This window comes from Bombus vosnesenskii, unplaced genomic scaffold (assembly GCF_011952255.1).
Source record: "Bombus vosnesenskii isolate JDL3184/JDL3185 unplaced genomic scaffold, Bvos_JDL3184-5_v1.1 scf7180000013314, whole genome shotgun sequence".
NCBI lineage: Eukaryota > Metazoa > Arthropoda > Insecta > Hymenoptera > Apidae > Bombus > Bombus vosnesenskii.
The window spans coordinates 5,918,077-5,939,914 of record NW_022882960.1 but is presented as its reverse complement, the minus strand read 5'-3'; the positions used below and the strand labels follow the sequence as shown (position 1 = coordinate 5,939,914).

General features: G+C 36.3%; 1 protein-coding gene and 1 long non-coding RNA gene across 4 annotated transcripts in view; both read left to right on the top strand.

Moving 5' to 3' along the window:
• LOC117235097 (UPF0489 protein C5orf22 homolog) overlaps positions 1-21,838 on the top strand; it is a 1,027,617-nt gene that overhangs the window by 228,126 nt on the left and 777,653 nt on the right. The window lies entirely within an intron of this gene.
• LOC117235105 overlaps positions 1-21,838 on the top strand; it is a 97,724-nt gene that overhangs the window by 4,030 nt on the left and 71,856 nt on the right. Inside the window, exon 2 of one of the 2 annotated variants that reach the window (XR_004493620.1) lies at positions 12,471-12,574. This is a non-coding gene — a long non-coding RNA (uncharacterized LOC117235105). Of the gene's footprint in view, positions 1-12,470; positions 12,719-21,838 lie in introns of those variants that run through there. The other variant, XR_004493619.1, reaches the window with a different exon arrangement.

Genomic DNA, 21,838 nt, shown 5'->3' with positions numbered 1-21,838 from the left:
AGATATTTAATAGTAACGCGAAACGAAGAATAATTATAATATTTTATCAATGGTATATTACTTTAAGAGCCATTTATCTATTCCTATTTGTTTAAAGAACTTTTCTTATTTTTGTAATTCCTTACACATCATCAAGCCCATACTTATGAACCTAATTGGTATAAGATGGTAACAAAATAACGTTGAAGAAAACATTTCTAAGAATTATATCTTATAACCATAGGCGATGTTAAAACATTGATTCTTTAAAGATATTTTATTTAATCTTCGTTAATTAAGTGTAAAATATACGTTGGTATCTAACAAGATTGCCACATATATCATCTTCGCGTAAAAAGCTATTAATCTGATCAATTGTTTATCAGCGATCCAACAAATTTCTATGTCTTATAAACTAACATTAACACTAGTATTTTTATAATATTTCTTAGAAATTCCATTATAAAACGTCTCTGTTATATTGCTTCTTTTTCTCCAATTTTCATATAAATGCTAAAAACTCTACAATATAATATATAACGTATTAGATATATAATATATTATATAATAGATTTAAGAACGTTCGTGTCTTCTCATATTTGGCTAACAAACACTGCACGTGTTTTCTCAGTTCCACGTTCACATATATATATACAGTTTACCACAAGTATCTTCATCAAAGACACAGTTTCTTCCCGGAGATTCTACGTACACAACAACGAAGAGGGAGACTCCTCAGACGTATCCTCTCTCGGTTTATAATATCATACACCGTCTCCGAAATAATGCTTCCAGCAGCTCGCGCTCCCGGCGCTGTGACCTGCTCTCCTCGTCTTCCTCATCTATCAACAGTTTTCTTTTCCCTCCGCCCCTTCCGCAGCGGCGCGCGCTTTTCCGGCCAAGATTTATGAAATGGTACTTTGTACAGTTCCATTTTAGCGTACGCCTCGATTTACTCGCCCCAGGGTGAACTCGAGCGTCGTCTTATTCCGGAACTTTCTACGAGAACGTAGAACGACGTCATGCTTCTACAACGACGTTCAGAGATTGAAGATTTCACAGAGAATGTAGCTAGTGATGCTTGTTTTACCAAGTTGGTTAATGTAATTGCTATTCCGTGGGATTTAGACGATTTCCAATGCAATCAGATAATTGATTGAAATGTTGTGGATAGACTGCGAATGTTTGTTCATTTAGAAGAAATTTATGAACACCGAAGTTTCTAGAATATGCAACAATATACGAGTGGAAAAAATTCATTCTTATTTTTATGATATTCACAAAAATTGATAGAATTATAATTGTCACTTTATCTTTGTTTTTAATTTTCTTCAATATTTACGAGAATTTATATATAATAGGATATTTCACGACTAATATGAAGTATATAAATAACTAGTATATGAATATACAAGTAAAAGGAAGATTATCAATGTTTTATGATTTAGTTTTACTGAAATTAAATATTATCCTCTTTACTACTGATATTAACTGTAACCGCTGTATTAAAAATACGTCCCTTAAAAACATATGATTCTTCTGATTATTTAATAATAAAATTAATCTACAAATATAAAATAAACGAAATAAAATAAGTGCAAATGAGCATTTTTAGTTATGTTCTAAAGAACACATAACATCGTACTTAGTATGTAATTCTTACCTACGAATTCCTTAATATTGCACAATGAAAGACAATGAAAAGCAAATTAGAACCCATGAAAGAACGAAAAAGAAGACAAACCAAAGCCGATATAATGGATGCGTGCGCATAATATGCGTGGCACGCATGTCAGTGCAAGAGCGAATAGGGGTTGGTCGAGAAGAAAAAGGGATCTCACGTAAAACTTTTTCCGTACGTGTGGATACGTGGAACGGCTTTCAATTCGGCGAAGAGATTCACTCTGCACGGCGGCCTGTTAGACGCGATTTCAGCGCACCCTCTCGCCACACCCAGACCCACCCCCTTGAAAGTCGCATCCATCAAGGCGGAATCTCGATTTCCAAATCCACCCCGGTCGCGAATGCTTTGCCTTTCCGCTCTTGTTCAGCCGTTTCTTCTTCTTCAAGAATGCCACGGATCGCGTGACCTGCCGTCTAAACGGGCTCGCCTTGTAGCAGAATGTTGCAACGCGACGATCACGTTTCGCGTTTACTGCCTACCCAATGGAATTCTATCGCTCGGGGATGCTTTTATCGCGATGATCATGCGAATACAGTTCTTCCATGTATCTTTGTCTAGATTTCTGAGTTACGTCACACATTTACATACACTTAGGACTAATTTTATTATGCCATTTCCATACAAGTTTCAATTAATACACACGAAGCGAATACTCCACGCGTTAGTAGTCAGCTTCTCAGCGGCGAACATTTTTTTTCTTCAATTAGTATTCCCGTATCTTGTTGTCTATGTAGTTTTGTAACAACCCTCGGTCGAAATAATGTCTTGATTATACACACGCGTGACTTCTTACCAACACGGTAACACTAATATAACGTAGCCGCGATAAATCACTCGATTCAAATTTCGTCGACACATATCGTCCGAAATGTAGATTGTGTGAGCGTGCGAGTCGCGTCACCGTGCGTCCACGCGAACAGTGGCGCGCCATTAATTCACGCTTGTGCACGGCTGAAAAATACGAAACGCGGCATAAAAGTATGCGCGCTCCGAGACGCGTGCAAAGTATCACGCGGCGGCAGGTGCGTGATCACCGGGTAACGCTTTATCAAACACGTTTTTCTCTAGCCCGCCCGTACGGCCATATACACGCGTCGTACAGCAACGAAACGAACCGCGCCGTCACATTGTCGGACTCGCGGCTTCTCTGTGACATATTTTTACATAAAATTAATTAAGTCGACGCGGCCTCGACTCGTAAATAATCGTGACCCAGCACGTTGAATTTATTCCCGAAGCTTTTCGTGCGCCGCATTTGTAAAACACCGCGAACCGACCGAAACACGACGCGGGATAAAATATGAATTTGCCCGCGTCTTGATCGCATCTTTCTAAAAGCTGCGAAGAAAAAGGTTGATGGCGGGTGGTCGGGGTGAATATAATCGGGGCCGAATCGAGGAAAGGATTAAGCGGGCGGAAATTCCTGAATTTATTATCCTTGGAAATTTAAAATAGATCGTCGACCGGTACTCGGCGAAAATAGTTTTCTCCGGGCCGCGAGAACCGTCTCATTTACACTGGTTCGTCAACGTGTCTTACCATAGGCGACTTTTACGTTCGTATTGAACGTATTATACAAAACATTAGGACTGTAATGAGATGCTACGATTATATTGATAAAATTCGAAACGAATCTGAAAATGTATATAGAAATTACAGGATATTTGTTGCAGGCATATAATAAACCATATTAAACCATTTTTACCATATAATAAATATTAAATATGACCCGTTGAATATTCGAATTTGTTATCGACTGTACAAATACTTTTATGACTTCTGCGAAATGTATATCTGTACTAAATATCTTTTAATTACTATACGTATTTTCAGATTTCTTTCAAACTTGATCAATATGATCGTGATAGTCTTGCAACAAGGCTAAGGAAATTGTAAAACTTTGCATGCAATACACATAATATATTCATAAAGAACGTCTACGAGTGTTCGAATATTTTCGTAACCTTGTATATTCCCTTCCGTGTGACTTGTGTCGTCGGATAAGTGTTCTTTCTCATTTCTTTCCTCTCTTTTCATCGTTTCTTTTTCTTAGTCGTTTTTAAATGCTGCTTTTCACCTTCAACTCTCCACCTGTCGTCTTTTGAAACGGTGAAACGTTGCAGGTTAAACGACCAGGACATTCTTCCGGCTAGCGATAAAGCACCGTTTTCTGGCTCGCATACGCGATTTTATCGAGGCGAGATCGCGACGAATTCTCGCTGGTCAGAAACTCGTTTCGAGCGTTCGTTCACCTATGAATTCGCGACTGTAAGAACAAAGTCTACGCAGTCGTAAATAGGTTCCGGGTATTGGTTGATAATATATTGCTTGTGATACGTACAAATTGCACCTGTCCATCTCGCAGAGATGAAATATCGACGGCATGGTGATTAATTGAATTTTTCGTCGGATCAGTTGTTTTGCTTGCGCGGAAAAATTTGTATGCACCGATATCAACCGACCGCGTCTCGATTTTTGTACACGCGATCGATCGAATTCAGTTTGTTTACATCGTGTTTTTTTTATGTACTATAAGTGGTAATAATGATTAATGACCGTTGTCTAATCATTATTCTTTGATATCAATACTCATTTATGTAATGAATAACCATTTTTCGTATCTTTATTATCATCGTAAAAGCACGACATAAAAGGATATTGATAGTATGAAATATTATTGTATTAATAATATCGATAATATGATATGAAACGTTTTGAAAATTAACACTCTTTTTGCATTCGCTATTAGATATACTCGAATAATTAAAATACTCGTGTGATTCGAATTGAAATTCGAGTTTACTTCGTTTCGTATTACCTGAATTAATTACAGTGCAATTAATACGTTAAGTAACACACGATAAAATAACGTGTAAAAATTGCATAAATACGATGTTATTAAGAAATATAAATAAAATAATTTACATATTGTTTTATCAAGGTGCAAGAAACGTATTGATATAATAGATACGCGTTATATAAATCAGATATATACAAAAACATATTCGTGATTTAAAAGATATCATTTTGTCATAAATGCTTAAATTTCCATAAACGTCATAGAAGATAAAAAGTAAATGAATAAATTGTAGGATCTAGATGCAATAATAACGAAAAATTAATAAATAAGTTCCAAATGATGTTAAGGCGCCGTCGCATACTTCCTAAATGGATTAGTCGGACTTTTATGTACCTAGGATTCATTTACGCAATTATATTTCGAGCTCGACAATCCTAAATCACACTTGTATCCTCAACTTAGTGTTTAACGTCCCGGTTCGTCTTGACTCAAGTGGATGGATATAGTCGTTTACGATTCCTTTCATCCGGCGCGTCAGGATAGAAAACGATGATTCACGATCATCTAAAATCTAACATACGGAGAACCGGACGTGGTTTCGTAAATCTCGCAGGTGGACAAAGTGGCACGTTTGGACCAGAAATAGATCAAAGCATCTTGAACGAGTTCACGTCGCAGATGCACGCACGATATTCGCCCTCATTCATCTATATTTATTACATTGCGGTAGACTGGCTGTCGCCTGTGCTTAATGACGGAAGTACTGTGAAACTGAAACGTTTGTCACATCGAAGATGTACGTAGATTTTACGAATTCGGATTGTCAGTTTCACTGCAGACAGCCCTTTGAGAAATATTTCATATGCGCAGAAATAAACTGATACTTAATACATGTGATACTCGTTGTCAAGATAGAAAGTACATCATTTTACCGTGTTTCTTATTTCAACTAAGATGAATGTTTATCTTTGGCATCACGATATAAGAACTTATCTTTTCTTACTCTAATTTTATGTGTAAAACAGGTATCTGATATGAATGTTTTCTGTGCCACTTATTTTCTTCTTATTAACATAAAAGAAAGATCAGTACAAATAGTATCTTGACTAAACAGCTGCGAAAGTTATTTATTTATATTTTTGTATGCTTCAAATGACATTTTTAATACTTCGTAGTCAAAATTCCATATTACGTACTAACAAATATGTAAAATTAAACGAAAATTTCCTAACAATTTGACGATTTTGACACCAAAATTAACCTTTAATTCTTCTTAAACGATTAATCTCGATTTATTATATAGCTTATCTATTGAATAATTCAAATTGCCATTATAATTCCTCATTAGGAATTTTAACCAGCCTACCGTAATCTTAACTTTCAATTGCGAAAAATCTCTTCACAAAAATTTGAATTACTCCAATATATATATATATATATATATATATATTTTTTAAATAAGGAAAAAAATTCTCGAAAACCGAACTCGTCCAGAATCATGTCCCAGTTCCTACCTTGGAACCTTTCCCTGATTTCCCCAACCAGATAAGGGGCCGGACTCGTTAACGATTCGGTGTCCAGAATCGCAGCGGTGGAGCGTGGAAGAAAAGGAGGCTTCTGACGAGGTAATTATCGGGCCGTCTCCGGGGGCAGCTTGCGATCGCTGCACGCGCGCGCGAGCGGGTCCGCGCGGACGTATCCTTACGCGCGGCTACCAACGACCGCCACAAATTACAGTTTTCGAGCTGGAACGATCGGGCCCCGGCTTTGCATAAAAAATTATACGCCGTTTCGGAAGTAGGCCGCTTCCGGTCTCCTTGACGAACTATCCCACTCACGATGGATCCGCCTTTACGGCTGCACGCGCTCGTGTTCGCGTTACCGAACAATTTTCGTGTGTCTCTCCGGTTTTTCAAAATGATGGAACTGACCGATAACGTACCATGACTAACCGGTTTTCCCTCGTTTTTTCACTTCCTTCGTAATTAACGTCGGAAAGACACGAATGCTCTGCAACTGTTCCCTGCGTCACGGGCTTTGAGAAATCGCGAAACGTCGTAATGATTAGTTGATTGCGGATGCTTATGCATTTATAAGAAACTTAAAGGTGCAAAAATACGCAGAAACGTTGTTCACTTTTTCGAATACGTTTAGTGAGCAAGCTACGCTATCGATTCAGCTATAAGCTGCCATGTTCTATTTTTGCTGAACAAACAGCTGAAGAGCTTCGTCAATGAAAAACTATAAAAGTTGAATTTCATGTTTTGTATTTTCATATAGCGTTTGATCTTCTAATCTACTGTACTTTTTTCTGGAAAGAAATATTGCTCGATTTAAGCAACTTTGCAACACTGAATGATTGTCAGGTACAGATTTGTTTTTTGGATAACTGTTATTTTGTGTAGACTATGGAGATTAGGTGTTGCTAGTTTACGCAAGTGCAAGCAGCGAATGTAAAAGAATTTGAGTTTGTTTTATAGATTTCACTATTGTTAAGTAATCTTCTACAGGAAAGTTGCACCTTATGTGATAGGTGAAAGCAGAAGATCGTGGGAAACGTAAAGGATTTGTAAGAATTTGATTTATTTCTTAATTTGTTTGGCTACCGTTGACAGGATGATGATAATTTAAAAAAATAAAGAAGATGAAAGAATGATGTTGTCGATGAAGATAGAACATTCCTTTCATTTATGGGTATATTTATATCATTCGCACTTCAAAAGAATTTATTGGCAAGAGACATGGATATTTTTCTCTTTTTATGAAACTCAGGATCTTGATCAATACATTTCTTCATAATGAACTGACAACTTATGTATGTTTTATCTGATCAATATATCACGGAAAGAAATTTATGAGTATCACAAGTTCTTTAATATAAATTGCTCAATTAACAACAAAAATGAGACTGACTCTCGGTAATATGACATATACTAAATTATTCCGTTCGTGTACAGGCTGAAGCTAAAAAATATAAATAAAAATTGCGAGTATCGTTTCTTCGAACCATTTCCATGATTCTATAAAACTTATTCATCGACACCGGTACTTTGGTTGCATTAAAGAATGCTTGTAACGTATGATCTCATTGCAGAACTTGTTTAATTCGAAGTTACATCTTCTGGAATATGATTACTGTGGAACCTCGCCCCCTTTTACATTTTGTATTTCAACCGCGGTTCAACCGATGTATAACAATAAATTGTTAGTCATAAAATTGTTAGTTTGCACGTAATTAAAGGGTATGAAGTACAGTACACCTAAAATATTACGCTCGGTTTATGTCCTTTCGAGCGTTCTTTATTAAGGTTGCGACTTGATTGTACATATTTCCTTCGATAGCTATACAGTTCGGTGTTCGATGAAATATGTTCTGGTTCGACCCACGTAGAAACGATTAAACCAGATGCAAATCTCTGTAAAAATGAGCAGCAATAGCTATCAGCAATCGGTAAGTTATGAACAAAAATTGCTGCTGTTATCGTAAAAGCCATCCGAAGTATCATTTTTACTTTGTACAATGTATTAATATTTGAAATATATTATACGATAAGGAGGATTTTGATTGAAACTTTTATGTATTTTTTGTATGCACAAGAGAGACGCGTGTGTATCTTAATGGTACGGATTATTTATATCGTACTATTTCACACTTTTTAACCTTTTGTTTGTTATTTGCAAAAGATCTAATATACCTACTGCATAAAAATGATGACGATAATTTGTTTATGATAATTATCTTACGATAAATATGCGTGAAGTAATTAATTATTCAATGGAATATCTATTTTTTCCTACAGACATAATTTATGTATACAATAACAATAATGTCAACCTTCGTATAACATAATTTTCTCCACAGTATAATTCTGTGATAATACGGTTGAGAAAGTCAAAGAATATTAAACGAGGACCTACACATTATGTGACGTCTATGGTGCCTAATAATACATAAAACGTTTTTATTACTCCGTAAAAAACATACAAAAGGCGATATAAAATGCAGTTACTCGTTTTGTCCGCTATTAAATTTGCCCAACGCCATAGCAGAGCGTACAAAAATCACTGACATTTATAATTACGCTGCGTTATGCACGATCGACAGAAGTTTAAATTCAGCACACGTGACCCATAAATATTTTAAATCGACCAGAGAGAGGGAGAGAGAGAGGAGAGCAGAGGATATGATATCTACCTATTGCTATTTTTGGTGAATACAATGCCTCTTCTGATAATAAACGTAAATCCGTACATTATCGTACCAATTTGTAACGCAATTCTTTTTTTCGTTTGTAAGCTGCGCGATATTTCAAAGAAATCAACCTACCTCTGCCGTGTTATACGAAAATTACGTATGAATTCAAGGACCAAAAAGATAAATCGAAGCACCAAAAGAAGAAAAGGAAAAAGGAGAAGGAAAAAAGAACGGAACAATTTTCTAATAGCGTCATTAAAAGTACAGCGTACAAGTGGCCATGCTATCGATTAAATGGTGAATTAAGGCGAGGATCGGTGTGCTCAAATAACACGGTGCACCGGCATCGTTCCTCCTATCCTGTCGCATTTCCAATAAGAAGACGAAGACGGCACAGGTACGCCTATGTCGATCGTTCGCAACCCGTTCTCTGGCGCTCGCATTTACAACCTCGCATAAATCTGCAACGCAGTTTCGCCGCTACGTTCATTCGCACCCCTCTATTTCTGCATCGTGGAAACGACACTTTACGACTGCCGAACCAATTTGTTTTCCGTCCCGTTCGCGTCTCGACGACAAAGAAGGAACAGTTTGTCCGGCGACGATATTCATTAACGTCGTTTGGTACGTCCTTCGCCAAACACGAGCCAATGATATTGATGACGATTCCATTCAATTAATTCTGTCTCGTTTCCCTATTATAAATTTCCATCTGGTGGTTACGCGCCACTAATGTCGCCGCCATCTCGCGCGCGAATCATGCGTCGGGATTTACAATGGTACTCACGAACCGAATGGATTATCGGTAATACCATTCCGATGTCCAGCCGGGAATTATAAATTGTTGTCAAAGGGACGCGTTACTTGGATGTTCAATTTTGAATTTTGATACGTCGGGTCGGTACGCGATTATTTCGGCTTGGCTGCAGTCCGAGGTATTTTCAATGTGGTAAGGTTGTATTGTAATTTGTTTGGCATAGTTGAATGGTTGAGTTCTGATACGTCGGTGCGTTTCGGTGGTTTTGTCGGAATCGAAGGAACTTTTAATATTTTGTTAGTGGTACTGTAATTCGTTTGAAATTATTCAGAAGTTTGAATAATAAATAACGTAGGTGCCAGAGGCGAAGATTTTCGATACAAATAGAGAACATTTCATTTGGACGTTTATATCGTTTATCATTTGAACACTCGTCTTTCATCGTTTTCTGTCTTTATAGATAGAAAATATATAGTGAAAATATATCGTCGTATTTAATATATCTGTTGTTTACGTGTTAGTTAATTAGGTGGAAGTATATTAAATTTACTTCCATACAAAAAAATTTGATACTACGAAAATAAAATGCTAGAACCTGATAGAACAACGCTTCATTGAAAAATAAGAATATTACGTATCCTGCATTCATAATTATAATTAAACTGTTACGATAAAAACAGATAACTATATATAATTATATTTCAATCTCGATAAAGGTGAACATAAATATTTACTAAAAATATCCGTATATTCTTGGTACTTAATTAAGTACCAATCGTTTGTTTCATAATTCTTTGCGTTAAAATAACATGCTTCATACATATTTCTTACATAATAAAGAAGATAAAACAATCATTACACGAATGAAGTATCCTATCCGTTCGTCGTAAACTTTTCCAAAACCTCCACAAAAGGATCTAAAGTCGTTAAAGTATCCATTAACCCGTCACCCCGGAACAACTTCTCGCCTAGCAATCACTTTCATTGTATCAAAACTTCTTCTCCAACCTTTTCGCGCCAAAATTTTATTCCTCTCATATTCTCGCACACCTTAACTAGGCAAGAATCCGCACGATCGATATATTACCATGGTTGGCGCGATCGTAAACGAGCGTGGCCGATAAATTGCTAGACGTCCCGCCGACAATGTCGTCGTTATCGTGGAACTCTAATTTAAACGCTATTAACCTTTGCTCGTGCGACTTAACGATGACAGCCGGGCATGAGGATACGAACGGGGCCCGTGACAGTGATCGAGCCTGCGCAGGAAACACCTTTCGATAGATATCGAGTGTTAACGAAGTCAATAGGGCAATGCCTGTCCTGAACGGGGACAGGACAATAACCGATGTACCGTCCGTCTGTTCGCCTCGTTGACCGGTTGCGTCCTCGAATGGGGATGGCCGATGTCAGCGTAAGGAGCAGGTGCGACCGTGACTTGCCTTCTCCCCTACGTTCATGTACGTGTAATTACGCTTGCGCGTATCTCTATGTGGCCCTGCGTACACCCCCGTTCATAAGTATTATCATACTTGCTGTATATGATCAGCTTTAAATATTATTAGTCGATATTATGCGGAGTTTTATACATTTATGGAAAATGTACAGATACAACAACGCGCAGGGTGCATATGTACTATGGCATCGTTCTAACACGAGACTCTTAGAAATCAACTCGGTCAATTCTACTGCTTGTTCAGTTCTTAAATTCATTGCATAAGTACACGATTAGTATTCGATTGTCGAGGAGCAAGCGACCTATCTATCGGGTTACATCGTATAGCATCGGTTCGTTTATTGCAGCAAGATGGTATAATTAGATTCTAAGGTAAATTAAAGAAAGAAAAAAAAAAGTTGATCAGTGTAAGTTCTGAATGGCTCGTACAATGTAATGTTCATTTTTCTAATTTTGTGTATCTTTTTATTAAGTTTTCTATGCCAGTTTTATGGCACTCGAATGGTAACAATTCTCTTTGTTTTAAACGTAGCTGTTACAAGTACCAGGTTGCCTACGGGATGACCTAATAAATTAAAAATATATTATCAAAAATATCTAGACATATTCGATTTAAAATTAATCGTTTCTCCTTTATTATGACGCAACTTCGTAATTTAATTCGATACAGTTCTTTTGCGATATTATTACTGGTAAACTCACAACAATTGTATAAATATGATAAATATCTTGTTTAAGGAGAATGAAACGTATTAAACGGATATTGAACATTCTAAGAAAACGTGGTGAACGATTATCATTGTTACGAACACTCTAATTATAATACCTTGTATCAAGTCAGGATCTCTGTTAATATGTACTTATGAACGGGGGTGTACACTTGTACTATAACATCGCACGTGCTCTAACCTCGTCTAACTCGCCATCCGCTGCTTGTAACGACAAGACAGCGTTGCGATACGTGTGTACATACCGGGGCCATGTATGCGAACGGTACGATGTAATGTACGGGGTGGCTTAGCCTACGTGCATCGTGGTTGGCTGAATTCTGTGTAATACGGCTTTGCCTGCGTAATTGTGAATTTTTGAGAGGGCGGATCGTGAGAAATATGGTTTGGAATGTATAATTGAGTATTTTCGGAAGCCTCGTTTCAGAGAGACGTGGGTTGTGTAATTGTGTTTATGAAAGGGGTGCTTTGCGAAGTATGGGTTTAAACGTGCGATTGTGGAACTTTACCGAGAACTGGGACAGGATGTAGATTGTAGGGAAGCTGTCTCGTAGATTTGATGTTGCGTATGCAGATGTGTTTAAAATAACTTAAGTAGTAGCGTCATTCATATTAGCATAGGAAATGTGAGGAGGAAATTTGTTTCGATTAAATTCTTTATTGTGTATCGTATATCCTATGTTCAATTAGATAATTCACCAATTGCGAGTAATGCAACGATTAATTTGCAGGACATTTAAGGAATTAATCTGTTTAATTAATCCACCTCGTACTTTTTAATATCCTATTGCGAATTATACATCGAATTGTGTATCGTATTTTTAATCAAATTGTAAATGATCTAACGACAATCTTTTTTATTTGGTTTCAGGTAAGACTACAGAATGTAATTAAACTGGATTCTTCCGATTCGACGGGACTTGTGTAATGGAAATGGACTTTATGTTCCATGCTACAGAATGTAAATGCCTTCGTGTATGTTTCTTTTGAAATATTTATACACATAATCATTATACGTAATGTTTAATCGCTTAATTAAGGTACGCCGTGATGTTTATTCATTTGGTCACACGTCATTTATCTCGCATCATAATGAAATATAATACATAATGTAAATTACAAAATGAATCTTTTATATGTTAGATCTATCATTTAGTAGAGAAGTATTCTTATTTCCATCATCTTTTATTTACATAACCGGTACTCTTTTGCTCAATCGAGTTCTAACTGTACAGTGTTTATTCAATTTCTGTTCACCCAGTAAACTGGAGTGGTTCGCTTGAAATTACATAAGGCACAGTTAAGTGACTGAAATGCAGAGAAGCAATTAGTATCTTGCGCAAAGGAGCCGCGCATTGATTCAGAACGATTTTCCACGGTTTCGTTGGCAGAATTTAGTGGAACGGCGCCTTACTGCGTGCATCAGGTAATAGGTGCTCGTTCCGAAAATATTTTCATCACTAGTTATACACGTTTAATTCAACAATTAGCGAACAGTTATACGAAACCATTTATTGACCTAAATGCTCAGGCGTTCGTACGTTATCATTTTACGTTCGAATCTAACTGTACCATCAATAGACAGAGTATTTCCGCATGAGGTACTATGTATAACATTTGACTTTTATTTATTCTCACGGAAAATAAGTGGCATCTAAATACAGTAATCTCGTATATTTCCAACTAGCATTAAAATAGTTTATACTTTAAGAGATAAGTGTACCAGTATTTCATCTCTCTTTTATTTTATCTCTTTGTTAATGTATCAAGGAATTATCGAGAGATGCTAGAATTTCAAGCTGCCTCTTTCCAAAATTCTTGAATTCTATGAAACGCGTGTCTAACGATTCTACATTTTTCACCGACGATGAATATACGTTCATTTTCATTTTTTATCTGAAACTCTTCTACAGATAATACGTTAACCTACGTTATCGACTAAAAGTTTGAAATCTCCTTCGCCTATATCAATTTTAATCGTGACTCGATATGTCCCTGAAATTTGTTAACTCTATAGAACATGTGCTTAATGATTCCAAACTTTGTTCGATAGACGATATTCGTTCCTTCATGTTCCATAATTTATCACGAATGTAAAATGGTTCATAACTATTTATTATTAAAACTTACACACGAAACGCTTAGAGTTCGCTCCGAAAGCACACGATACTCGTTACCATAAAATTCATGAATTCGTTCTCTCGTCATAAATACCCGAAACTATTCGATTCGTTTCTGCAACATTTCCTAATAAACCTGGGAATAATTCACGAGACCGATTAATAACGGACTTCATTTAAGCAGTTTAGACATTCACGTGGTTACACGGCGAAATTAATACTCGCCCATCCCCCGGAGACCCAAATGATACTCCGCAACATAAATTATTAATTACATGTACACAGACAGACGCGCAAAAACAGCTCGGTATAACTCGTGCACGCGTAAAGAATGACGCGAAACAGAGGGCCAGAAACGTATAAAGAGGGATGTTGTCAGACGGATTGAACATCTTCGTTTGGTGGTTGCAGCGGCTAGACTTATTCACAATGGTATGCATATATCATTTATGCATGACACGCAGGTACGAGTTAGTATGCGTACGCGTATACGCGTGTGATAGTGGATGCATCCATCTGCATATCCAGCATAGCGAGTATCGTATTATGGTCACTCCCCCGCACGGCGTGCAACGTTTTTCCTTTCATTTTGGCCTCGTTCCATATATTTTCGCGTTGCTTTACATATTAAACAAGTGGGCTATTAAATATGTTAAGACAGCCGGCTACATAATCTGAGCTGCGAGTATCGAGTACGGATGATTTATTAGAATCGTAGTGATTTTATCGAGAATTAATATCGCGGCTAATAGAAATCATGCGATTAAATTATCAGAATAAGAGGAACGATATTGCAAGCTGTAGAAAAATTTGCGCTTAACGAAATCATGGCGCACGTCGAATATTAAGATATCGTTCATGCATACTTATCAGTGTATGAGAAAATATGACAATATGCCAAGCTATTGAAACCTGTTCTTGTGTGCCAAGGATCTTATTAAATGGTAAGATTTGTCGGTTGCTTAATAGAGCATGATGTAAAAATATGGGAAAAAGTCGAAAGTGGAATTATCAAGATATGCAAAAATCAAATATTTTTACTAATTAAAATTTAAATTACTTAGTTACTTATGGAAGATTTGGTGTTTCTTTTGGATTTATGGGATTTTATGTCTCTTAATTATAGTATCATGTTATGGTCTCGTCTATTACTGGATACTATTAACACCTGGTTGAATCCTGTTATATATGTTGATGAAAAGTCAAGTGCTATTATAATTAATTGGTTTTCAGTTGGGCTTTTAAGTCGAGAAATTACGCACTTGTTTTATATAATAGTCTTATTGTTCTCCTTCCTTATTGTTTCCTTTTCTCCAGTTTTGTATTTATTATACTTCTAGCACTGTACTTCCGTATCTATTATACTCCTAGACTTTTATGCGTATTAGTTGTAGGCTGTTGAAGGTACCATAAAAGTGGTATCTGTATTTTCAATTTTAATTTTCGATATCTTTTTATTCTCGGTCTTTTATTTCTTGTTATATCGTTTAGGCTTAGTTAATTCTACCGAAATCTAATGAAACAGCTATTTACTCATTTGGATAGCCATATGATTATCTAACATTAATTTATCCTCTGAATGTACAGCCCCGTGACGCACTACATTATTACGAATTAATCAGATCATTTAGATTAACAATCGGTATACGGTGAATTAATTTTACTCCAATCAATTATTATTCTTGCAAATTTACATGCAATATAATCTATGTCTAATAGATAGTAATGATGCATAGAGTACAGAGTAACAGTGAATAAACCATTAATGGGATTTGTCGATATTGAGCTAGATGACGAGTTAACTCTTCCTGCCTGGTCAAGAACTTTAATTGTTTCCTCCAGATAAAAGTCAAATTACATAATAAAAAAAAAATCAAAAGTAGTTTTATTATATAGGAAACATCAATACATATATACTAGTTTCTTAATTTAACTCTAAATACGACGAAAATATTCGAACACCTTTTATGGGTACGTAATGTGTATTACACGAAACATTTTAAAATTTCATTATGCGATGCAACTATCATAACCATATTGGTAAAATTTGAAACCGATCAGAAAATATAGAAATTGTAAAAGTATCTAAGCAGTCAACTATCCATTAAAATTCATAATCCTCAATATTCAGTGTGACCATATTTAACGCTTATTAATATATACTTAACACAGCTATTGTGTATTTATCTTTGTACCAAACTTATATTTGCAATAAATATTTTTTAATCTTCATATACATTTCCAAATTGGTTTCAAATGGCCAACTACGAATACTTTTTTGAACCAGTACATATTTTATCATCATCATAATTTTTGTCATACTATTATACTTACCTGGTGTACCGACCTCACACCAGCCAATCAATTCTAAGCTGTAAGAGAAATCTTACACGGGTGACGTCTCCTAAGGTAATAAAAATGCAATAAACGAACAGAAACCATAAGCGAATAATCGTCTATGTATAATATACTTGAATATAAAATATAGGCGGGTCGTTATAATGTTACGAAATTAGTATATGTATCCCTAGATACCAACCAGGCAGTTCGAAGTTAAAGGTGTGTCCAAAGCGATATCCATGAATTTCGCCGACGAGAGAGGCGATCGATTCGATTCGAAAGGGGTTCGTCCACCTTCCACCTGGAGGACATCTCGAACTGAATCGTTCCCGGTGGATTTATGCGCGGCGTTGCTCGCGGAAACACGCGTCCCTTATCTTCTTTAATTCATTAACCCGCTCGCCGCACCGCACCACGCGGCCATTACGAACTCCCGCAACGCCTCCATTAGTGCGTATATTCACGTCAGTCTTTACACCGCATTTACAAGTCACGACACGCGGGGTTAACGTTATGCAACGACCCAGCCGATCTCTCTCTCTCTCTCTCTCTCTCTCTCTCTCTATCTATCTTTTTCCTTGTCTCTCTCCGTTCGTATCTCTCTACGCGTATACGTCGGTGCGCGTACCGCACTAATTCTCACACTAATTCTCGCACTAATTTACCCATGATCCGGATACGCATTCGCATGCATCAAACCGTACACCATGCGCTTGTACCAACACGTACGAGGCCTTGTATCCCGTTCGTACACTGTATGAATACAATACGCGGCAATACGTGTGCATTATGCACGTATACATGTACAGGGTAATTCAACAGGAACAGAACATCTATATATCTTCGTTACGTTTATTCGATCTACGGTGATTTTAATCTGAAATCGAGATTCTGCGATTTCAAAACTTCGTCGTTCGATAATATTTAAAGATAAAGTTTGCAGTAATATAATATTGAATAACAATTATGTGAGAGGATAATTTATTCTTTGTCCTTTCTAACGATACAAATAATCGTTTCCTGTCCCTTTTCTTTTTTAACATTTAGAGACTTAATGAATATAAAATAATTCGTTTCACTGTCGCTTTAAACTTTCGTTGTCGTAATACGATTTTGTATTTTTTATTATTAGAATTTATCTTTTCGTAGGTTATTATAAGGCACTGTCATAAGTTTTTAATTCTACTATTGGTACTAATATAAGACAGGGTATTTAAATAAGAAATACGACATAAGACGAGTAGGTAATGCGAGGAGAGAGGATGAAACGATTCTTGTAATAGAGAGTAAAAACAGCGTGGATAGCTTAATTCGCGAAATTTGTTAAAGAATAACGAAAAGAGTGTTAAGACGACGATAACGTGTCGTAAATTTTTTCATTCTTTACCTTAATTTTCGCTACGACCCTTGAATTTTTATATTTCAATTTTCATTGTAACGAATAAAAAATATCTGTGATGCTTTAAAAAGATGTTTGACATGAAATTGAAACGAAAATGTGCATAGCACAATAATGATCTAGCCATTTTGTTGGAACTAAAGGTATTTCTTAACGTTAGAAAAATATAATTGAGACGAAAATATTATATAACCGAAAGGACGTGACGCGATTAAAAAATGCATATGCTATCCTATTTTCGTTATTCTTGGATAAAAAGAATTGCTGTTTGTATCGTTGTAAGTGTCTCTTATCGATCCACCCTATATACAGGATATTCGCATAATACGTACATGTTCAGAGTACGCGGATCGCCAGAAGGATAATTTCGATCCCCTTGAACGCGATCGTGTGCGTTCCTATTGGTCTCCTCTACTGGGTGGTATCTTCGTCACGAGCATCTTTCTGTCACTTTAATATCTCGCTTGTATTTGCATCATACGAGTATACACAGTTATCGTAGATCGTAAAAGATACATTGCGTGTCTAGTTCGTAGCGGATGATAATCGATGTCTCAGAATTTACGAGCTTTAACAACGTCGCCTTGTCCATATGATCGAGGTACCATCACGTTGAGATTATCGGGATCGTCAACCGATGATCGTCGTCGGATGAAAGTGGTTTCGATAAATGTTCCTTTTGCATTTTAACCGGTTCTCTTTTTTTCTTCGTACATCGTGATCGCGAAGCTTCTTTTTCTTCATTGTAACCGATGTGCTTCTTTTAGTTAGATCGATATACCAAAATAGATCGTAATTATACAGATTATAGATCGATAACATCCTGGTAGATAGGAAGTAACGCTACTCTACAACATTCTAGAATAATTTACATATTGGTATAAAGATCGAATTTATTTTACTTAGAGCGTTGAAACGTCTCTTTGCTACAAGAGTAACGTTGTTGTAAGAATAAAGTGTTGGGTTCGTACAAACGTAAAATTGATCGTAAGGGTGTCGGACCATTGTAGCTATTCCATGTGCATTATATGTAAAATTATGTTATCAGTAAAGAAGAGAAAATATATCGAATTCTATTCTCAATAACTGCGTTGCAGATATCAGTGATAAAGTATTCTTTACTTCTATATAACTTTTTACAAAATGGTCTTCTTCAAGAGTATTATTATTTAGATAGCAGAATTCTTAACGAATTATTTTTTCAATTTCTTGCAGTCTACGAAACACGTATACTTTATATACTTTTCTACATTATACGCACTCTGGATTTTTGCACTTTCATTAAATTTACCACAAACGCCAAATAATCCACAGTCTATTAATCAAACAATAGCAATCACCGGGGCAACATTCTCTCAGAATCTTCTTTGACGTTTCTCGAGCGCAAAACCTAAGGCATCGAGCATTCATACATTCCTTTCTTAATTCATCGACAATTTGCCCGGAGCGTGCAAGTCGCGTGGAAATTATTCATCGATGGTTTCCACCCTCTGTATTGCGGTACCGCGTGTCATTTTCTATGCATACGAGGCTTAGTCTGGTGCGTGTGTGTGCGAATAAGCCTGCGGATTCACGGCTGCATGTAGACTGTAGATAGAGAAGGGAGAGATACGCTCGTCCACGATATTGTTGTCTTCCGATTACATCGGACAATAGGTCCATTTCCGGAAGTGGAGCGGAAATTGTGCCTCCCAGCGTGACAGAGATGGCGTACGCAGACACGTTCGGGGACGTCTTCGAGAGAAATGCAATTTCGGCCACCACCAAGGAGGAAGCCGGAAATTGAACGGATCCATTGTATATGATCGGTATGCGATCCGTTGTGCTTTTAGAAATTTCAGTAGCAGCTTGGTTGAATTGTGGTTCTTTTTGGATTAAAGAATTAGGGCTAGAATTTGAGAAAAGAAATTGAGCAAAGGTGAATAGGAATTGTGTATGGTAAAGGCCATGTAGAGGAACAAATGAGAATTGTTTAAAGAATATAAATAGAAACAGTAGGTATATCTACGTAGGCTTAAAAGAATTTCGATGATCTTCCATCTCGTGTTTCTCTATAAATGATGAGAAAAATATCTTAGAAATTATTATATGTTGAAGATATCCATTTGATCTAAGTTAATTCTCCAATAACTTATCGATAATTGATATTTGGGAACTTGAAACCTAAAAATCTTTAAATGAAATCTTTTTAAAGCGTTAGAAATTTTGTACGTGTACTGTTAATTTCTTTTTTATAAACATAATTTATATTTATTTATCGTTTGTTAGATTGTCGATAGATCAAATATTTGAGGTCGAATCACTTTTCCTTTACGATATGATAAATTAATGCAGTCGAATTTTTAAAAGGATCGAAAGGAAAGAGACTAAACACGTAAATGTCAGTGAAGCTGGTAGTTACTTGTAACGTTAACTCTCTTGCCACAAGGTGCTGATTATGCGAATAACTGAGGGAAATAACTTCATTCGATAAATTAGTAATAGTACGGCTGTTCGACCATACTTCTATCATTAGGATAGAAATTTTTGATTACGTCAACATCTATTGATCTTAGGACTTGATTAACTAGTGTCTAGATTCTAGACGTCCAAATAACTAATGATACAGTCATTTATCAAAATCACTTATAATTATTGTTTTCTCGAACTTCGCATAAAAATTATTTTAAAAATGTGAATAATTAAAAACGTGTATAGTATTCAATGCACTTGAAAGGTCTCGTTAATGATCATGCAAATCATGAGAATCATACAAATTGAGATTTTTCAGAAATTAAAATTTTATTCCCAATGAAACGTTTTAAAGATAAATTTTATTTTATACTTGAATATTTATTACCCTCGAACAACAAAATATGTCAAAATTCCAGTTCAAATGACACAAACTTCTTAAAATTTCTCTATCAAAGAAACCTCTTCTCTCTTGATCTTGTACCAAAACACGATAAGTACTGACAAGATTTCATTTACAACTAAAATATGCAAAATTAACCTGGTATTTCAGTATACATACAGTTACTACCAATAAAAAATATGAATTTTTTCAAAATCTCTTCATTAATGTACTTCCTAGATTGTACAGCTACCCACAACACAGTGCTATTGACAATATTTTAAATTAGGTTATCGAGGTATTAACATTTCATTGCCAATAAAAATTTTCAGGCGTATTTTTTATCTTGTATTTTAGTATATTCTTATCATACACAAAAAGGGACAACAAATGTATCAAAATGCGTACTTTTTGTATCAAAATGTACAAATTACGTACTTGACTTTCTCGAAGTTTCTTCATCGGTAAGTCGTTTCTTCTAGATTTGGTACTCAAAGATAGTAACCACTGCCAATATTCTAAACTAAATACCGGAACGTTTAAACAGCGCCTCGAAACTTACCCGGATACGTCGACGAAGCAATCCAAGCCAAACACCGAGTGATGTTTCATCATTATCGCGACGTTCTTAACGAAGCACCAAGAAAGTTTCTCGTCTGAAAGGGCGAATCCTGTTCGAAGCATCTCCGCGTCCGACATTAAGTCACGGCTACGAATGTGACGAACTGTTAAACAGCGAGGGCCTTTATTCTCGCGGCGTGGCGTCGCGACACGCGCGGAATGTGGTTTTTTTTTTCGCGCGACGCGAAAGAGAGACAAAAGGCCTCGCCTGGCGGTGGCAAGCAACGGCCCTCCGAAGGTGTGCATAATTTATTCTCATAAACTCGGAAGCTCGCGTGGCCTTTAAATGAAATAAAGACATCGCCGGTGTCTTTTCAGCGGGGCATGCATGCGCTTATGAGCACATAAGCGCATAAACCCGCACGACCATCGCCGCGTGCCATTTATTAGCAATTGTAATGAAACGCCTGTTGCAACGATAATTTAGAGTTCTTCTTGCAACAGTGTAAGCCATTAAGTACGCCACTCGTTCCTTTTTTTCTTTTTCTTCTTTTCTTTTTACTCTTCTCTCTCTCTGTCTTTCTCTGTCTTGTCCTGTTTGCTGTATAGTCGAACCTCGGTAACTCGAAAACCTCTGCAAGTTTCTTCGTTCTCTTTCATCCCGCTGTGAAAACTTCTATAAATCGAAATATAAACTTACTTTACATTGAATAATTTGCTACGTGATTAGATATGTTATTTTACCTGTTTAATTCGAATTTAAAAAGAAAAATCTAATCTCTGCGAGCCGCGATTTATCTCTACACGTCAAAGTTTGTACAGCGTTCTAACTCGAAAAAGTACTCAGATATATACATATTTATACTTTATAATGAAAAATCGTATTGTAGGCTACATGTATAACGTACACCGTCATTTACTTTCGTTAATAAATAAATAATCTGCTAGAGTTGAATTAGTGTTTCTTCGAACAGTTACAATTCGAA